General features: G+C 32.9%; 1 long non-coding RNA gene across 1 annotated transcript; it reads right to left on the reverse strand.

Moving 5' to 3' along the window:
- Positions 1-4,480: 4,480 nt before the first annotated feature.
- Positions 4,481-5,971, reverse strand: LOC140173324 (uncharacterized). The gene is made up of 2 exons (XR_011861942.1): positions 5,801-5,971; positions 4,481-4,607 (listed from the first exon to the last, which is right to left on the reverse strand). It is a non-coding gene; the product is annotated as an uncharacterized lncRNA (long non-coding RNA).
- Positions 5,972-6,471: the final 500 nt, after the last annotated feature.

A 6,471-nucleotide genomic window follows, 5' to 3' on the forward strand; every position in this document is an offset into this window, starting at 1 on the left:
ATTATATGGAACCAACTAATGAATGATCAAAGCATCTGTTCCGTGATTCTCTCCTATCACTACGTATCTTCCCTCATGTTTTGAACGTGGTCAACAATAATTTAAAAAACAAATTAAATTATAAATTAATAAAACTAATTATAATTAATTATGTTGTTCCATTCTTGGCTGATTATTAGTTGGTTTCATATACTTTTCCATAGTAAATTAGTAATAACCACCAGATTCAATAACAATACTAACTAAAATATGCTCAGCTTCAACTGTTCAACAACTCTAAAATTCAATTACAACAGTCAACAGCAACCACCAGCAACCACCAGGTTCAGTATTCAACAATTCTAGTGAAAGGCCAGGGTTAAAAAATTGAAGGGAGCTCACCTGGATAACTGGTTCCTAGACCGCGACCAAGAAGACGACCACCACCACCCGACTGATCGGAGGGAGCAGATGCAGAGATGCTGCTTGATTTCTATCTTCTGTGAGCTTTCTGCCGCCGACGAAATGAACGCAGGGTAGGAGCAGGGGACCGCGACGACGACGAGGTGAGGAGACGAGGTGAGCGACGAGGTGAGGGAGTGAGACCGTGACCGTGAGAGACCGAGAGTGACGAGGTCCAGGCGACGAAGTAACGAGGTGACCCACGATGGACTGATGGAGTGACGAGGTGAGGGCAAGGGTGAGCGACTGCCGATTGCCGACGAGGCGACGACAGAGGACGGAGGAGCAGAGAGACGACAGACGAGTGCTGGGGCCTGGGGGCTTCCACACTTCCACTGGAATCAGATTAAGGCAATGGGGAGGGCAGGAGGGGGAATAGCGTTTAGGGTTTCGTTGAATGAAAGGGGAGGGGGGAAATCTGATAGCCAAATGACGTCGTTCCCAATTGTTTTAAAACAAAAACAAAAACACAACTCGGTCTGAGTTGAATTAACCGGACGGTTCACCAGTTTTGACGAAAACTCATCAGGTCGAACCAGGTTTCACTGGGTCTCATGCATAACCGGTTCTACGAGTGGCTTGACCCTGTCTGATGACCGGGTGACCGGATTTTTAGCCGGATCGTACCGAATTTGATAACTATGATAAGAACACGTTATATACAAATATATCGATATATTGATATTGATTGTGTTATTTTTTTTCGTTCATTTAAATTGAAAAATTATTTTATACTAGTAATTAATTTATTATCTCTTTTTGCACTATAAATTATATTTAAAATTTGATATTTTTTTGTGACTTTAAAATTTGATATTTAATTATTATTAATATATTTTTAAAAATATACATCTAATTTTTAATTTTATTTTTATTTTTATTTAATAATAACTGAGCCAATTGGATAAATCAATGACTCACCAATTAATTTAGTCATATGATCGGATCAATTACTAGTTGAATTCTAAACACTATAATTTATAGTTGTCCGGTAGCTCTTCTTTGTCACGGTGCCATCATGTTATAACAAACTGCTGAATGAACTTGTGGGAATTACACGCCACTAATCGAATTAATCAGATAATAAGTGAATATATAATTGTGAAAAAGTTGTGGTATGGATTACTTAATGGAAATTGTAAAAAAGAATGAATAACCATTGAATTAATGTTAAAAAAAAAATTGGTGAAACTATGGATATATAATTGCTAAGAGATTTGTACATTATATAAAAAAAATAAATAAAGCAAATATGAAATAAACATAAAAACATGTAGTAGTTTGCAATTAAAAGTAATTTGGAATTTTATTATTATTGAGTATATTATATAGTATGTATTTGATGATTTAATGATTTTGATAAAAAAAATTGCTAAGCTTGTATATTGCTATCAATGATCAACGAAGCAATAGAGTCTAATAAAGAATGAATTTGAATAGTATTCAGGTGCGTATAATAGTCTAATAAAATACAAACATTTAATCTCAAACTAATTATGTTACACAAATTTTCTTAAATAACCAAGAATATTGCAGTTTTTCTGTCTTTGTTTTCCATTTTTCATAATATTACAATTCAAATGTCTTAATATTTATCTGTAAAACTACAGCATAAAGTTGATAATATCATTGATGATCTTTATTCAACTATCTGTTCATATACAAATATACTTGTACATGTTTTCAAAATACAGTTAATGAAACTACGATAATATCTTACACAGAGAGACAAACACAGATTTTACCAAAAAAAAAAACAAACACAGAAATCAGTGCCCATCATAGCTCGTAGTCTTGTTTCATTTGGTGCACAATCTTCTCTGAATTGTAGTAGTCTCCCTCTTATCATACTCCTCTATAATAGCAATATAGGTAGACTTAAATGACTTGAAGTTTTTGTAGGTTAATTCCTTTTGCAGCTCTTCCACTTCTTCTACTTGAACTAATAATTTAACAGTGTTATCTAAAATTGATGGGTCATCTACCACCCACTTATTCTCGTTTGTTCAATTAAATTTTTGCCTTCTCCCACATAATATTTGTGATGTAAATGTTTAGTGAACTCCAATAATCTTTGGAAGTAATACTTGGCCATCTCTTGGACATCATTCCAAATACAGCTGCAGCTTCATTTACTTTTCCTAATATCCCATATGCTTGAATTCTGACCAGAAATTCCTTCGATCTTGGATAATTTGTACAAATCTAAAAAATTCTAGCTACCTCTTTTTCTTCACTCTGGCTTTTTCTAGTTGGCCGAATGAGATATAATGATTGGTGACGATAGATTATTTTTATATTTTAGAATATGCTTTGGGTTCTCATCTTGTTACTTATATTTTTTTATCAATAGTAGATATAAATTTATTTGTGAATATTTTTTTAATGAGAGTACATAAAAAGTACATCGTATATAAAATGTAATAACTCAATAGTTTTCTTACTCTCCACCTCACTGCACTATGAAAAAAATCTCATTGTCCTAAACTGTTCAAGTTGTGATGTTGATAGTTTGATAAATCAGAAGAGATTAAGATTAAGAGGAGGAGAAAAATATTAGTGAAGAGAATGAAAAATTCCCTTAAAAATATCTGTTGAGTTACACTTTATATATTATATACTCCTTATGTACTCTCACTAAAAAAATTATAACAAATAAGTCTACATCTACCATTGATAAAAAAAATAATCTAGGTAGCACATCTTGTGAACCGTTAGCTCCATTTGAGCTATATTCTTTGATCCACCCGATGAAATGATCATCGTCTTGTAACGATAAGGTGAAATTGTCACATTATCTTCTTCCATTTTCATTCGCAATTCAGATAAATCTTTTCCAGATCTTTTATCAGGAGTGTAAGGATGTTCTAATCTGAGGATGAAAGAAACTTTAAATCTCTTGTCTTCTCAAACGATTTCTTCAGTTTTGTTTAAATTATTTTTGTGCAGACATTGTTTAAGAAAGACTTAGTATACTAATTTTTTTCACTGAGCTTTGCATCCTATAAACAAACACATTACTTCGATAAAAAAAGAGAAAGTATATACATTTGACAGGAGGTCACAAAATTTACTATATCACAGTTACCTGCAAATTTTTGCTAGCCTTACAAAATAGTGAATATATCCCACTTGGTTTATCCTCTCAAAATCTCATGTCCTCAAGATGTGACGTTGATAATTTGATGAACCATAAAAAAAATAAGTTATTCTGATTGTTGAATAGAACAAAAAATTCCTTAAATATATCTGTTGTTTATTACATTTTATATACTATGTATTTCTCATATACTTTTACTACAAAAAATTATAACAAATAAACCTACATCTACTTTTAATAAAAAAAAATTTCTTTCAATCTTGGATAACTTGTGCAAATCTTAAAAATTCTAGCTATATCTTTTTTCTTCACCAAACTTAGCATACAGTGGTAATAGATGTCTTTCCAACCAACATCTCTCTCTTAAGTTATCAGCCTCTATCTCTTTCAGAATCACTTTGACTTTTCTAGTTTGCCGGATGAGGTGTAATGATTGACTACGATGGATTTTGTTTTTATATCTAAGAATATGTCTTGTATTCTCATCTTATTACTTAGATTATTTTTTTTATCAATAGTAAATTTAAACTTATTTGTTATAATTTTTTTAGTAAGAGTATATAAAGAGTACATAGTATATATAAAGTGTAATAACTAAACCGATATTTTTAATTTGATTCACAGTTTTGTTATTTTCTATATTCACCGCATCATAAAAAAAATCTCATGTCCTAAACTATTTAAGCTGTGATGTTGATAGTTCGATAAACCAGAAGCAATTAAGAGGAAGAGAAAAATAAGTTACTATCATTGTTGAAGAGAATGAAAAATTCTCTTAAAAATATCTATTGAGTTATTATCAAGATTATGAAAATCGAACCAATTATCGAACCGCTCTAACTATTGATTCACTGGTTCATAGGTTTAACCGGTTTGACTGTGGTTGAACCGAAAAAACCGTTTTATAATAAAATAAAAAATAAAATATAAATAAACACATTAAAACATAATTATAGTCTAGTATAAATATACAATGCACGAGTTACAGATAGAAAATATTGTCTTAATGTAGCTGAGTCAAAAAGTAAAACAAATTGATAGTATTGCACAACAAACACAACAGGACCTGAAACAAAAACATGAAACAAAAAAAATTCAACACAGAGGAGGGGCAGCAAGTCGGCAGAGATCGAGAGCAGGGACGGTGCAACCAAACAATGAACAAAACTCAAAAAACTTTGAATCAGTAACATAGTACAAATTCAAGAAACTTTAATAAAATTTAACTATACAAAACAGACAATAAAGCAGTAATAGAGTTATAAATCTAAAATTTATCATCAAATATAATCAGTGAGCAAAGCCAATCAATCAAGCATTGACTGGACATTCGAAAAAAAGAAAGAATAAAAAATAACATTTAAATCACAGCAACAACACAAGAACACCAATTGAAACATTAAAAAAAAAGTAACCAAAAAGAATATCTAAAAATCACCAAGGTTGAAAACAATAATTTGATCTCAACTAATTAAAAGCTAAGCTTCCAGGAGAGTGAAGAATACCCAAACCAAAGAACCTTTAATCATAGTTTAAACCAAAATTCAGAATCCCCTCAAATTGAAGTAGCAAGCAACTTGAAAATCAAAGAACCAAAAAATAATTTTCAAATAAAAGATTTAGATCACCAATCCTAACCAGAAATAAAATCAAATTTCAATAACAAAGAAATCTAGAAGCCTAGAACAAAGCAAAGCAGATACTGAGAAAGAGGGCAACAGTGCTGACCGGTGAAACAGAGTTGGCACCTGCGATGGTAACAAGTGAAGTAACAACAACAAAGTTCACAGCTTAAGTAACAATAATTATTCATCCATACCTAAACATTACCAGCAATCTAATAACAATACAATAATAATACATACCTAAACATTACCAGCAATCCAATAACAATACAATCCAATCCAATTATTCAATTGAAACAGGCAATAACAATCCATTCTAATAACAATACAATCCAATCTAATAACAATACAAAGTTCACAGTTCTAAATCCAGTTCAGTTTAGCAGGATCAATTCAGAGTTCACAGTTTCAGAGTTCATCATGTCACAAAATCAAAGAGCTACTCAATCAAACTCATCAGGAGATAGAGACATGCAACAGTTATTCAATAATTCAATCAAATAATCATAAGTTCATAATTAAAAAAAATTCCTAGAACTCTGAAGCCCGAAGGCACCTTCAAGACTTCAACAGAACATGCAATAGGGAGAGTGGGAGACAGCGACGCCGAGTGAACCAAGCAGTGGTGGATCACCTTCGAAGGGACGACGGTTGCTGCACGATGGAGGTGGCTGTTCCAACGAACGACGGCTGCTGCACGACGGAGGTGACTGGTCGAAGGAGGTGACTGCGCGACAACGAACCCGTGTGGCCGTGTGAGACTGTGAGACTGTGATGGCGTTATCTGATTCTAAACTCGATGAGAATTGTGAAGGCAATTAGGGATCAGAACATTGATTTAAGGTGTCAGAGGCGGAAACAGCAGCGTTTTGCTGCCCAGCCAAAAACCGGCTGGATCACGGTTCGGTTCGACCGACCGATTATTGGCCAGTTCACCGATTTAATTCCGGTCTTTAGATTTCGCGGGTTTGTTGATTGTCCGAATCGTTTTTTTGTCCGTTTACGGTTTGGCCGGTTCGACCGGCCAGTCCAAACTGATTTTTAGAACATTGGTTATTATACTTTGTAAATTATGTACTCTTTATGTACTCTCACTAAAAAAATTATAACAAATAAGTCTACTAAAAAAATAATATAGGTAACATATCTTGTGAACAATTAGCTCCATTTGAGCTATATTCTTTGACCCACCTAATGAATCAATCATCATCCCAATGGTAAGGTGAAGGTGTCACCTTATCTTCCTCTATTTTCTTCCTCAATTCAGATAAATCTTTTTCTTGTCTTTTGTAGAGGAGTGTAAGG

The sequence above is a fragment of the Arachis hypogaea genome, chromosome 6 (assembly GCF_003086295.3).
Source record: "Arachis hypogaea cultivar Tifrunner chromosome 6, arahy.Tifrunner.gnm2.J5K5, whole genome shotgun sequence".
In the NCBI taxonomy this organism is placed as follows: domain Eukaryota; kingdom Viridiplantae; phylum Streptophyta; class Magnoliopsida; order Fabales; family Fabaceae; genus Arachis; species Arachis hypogaea.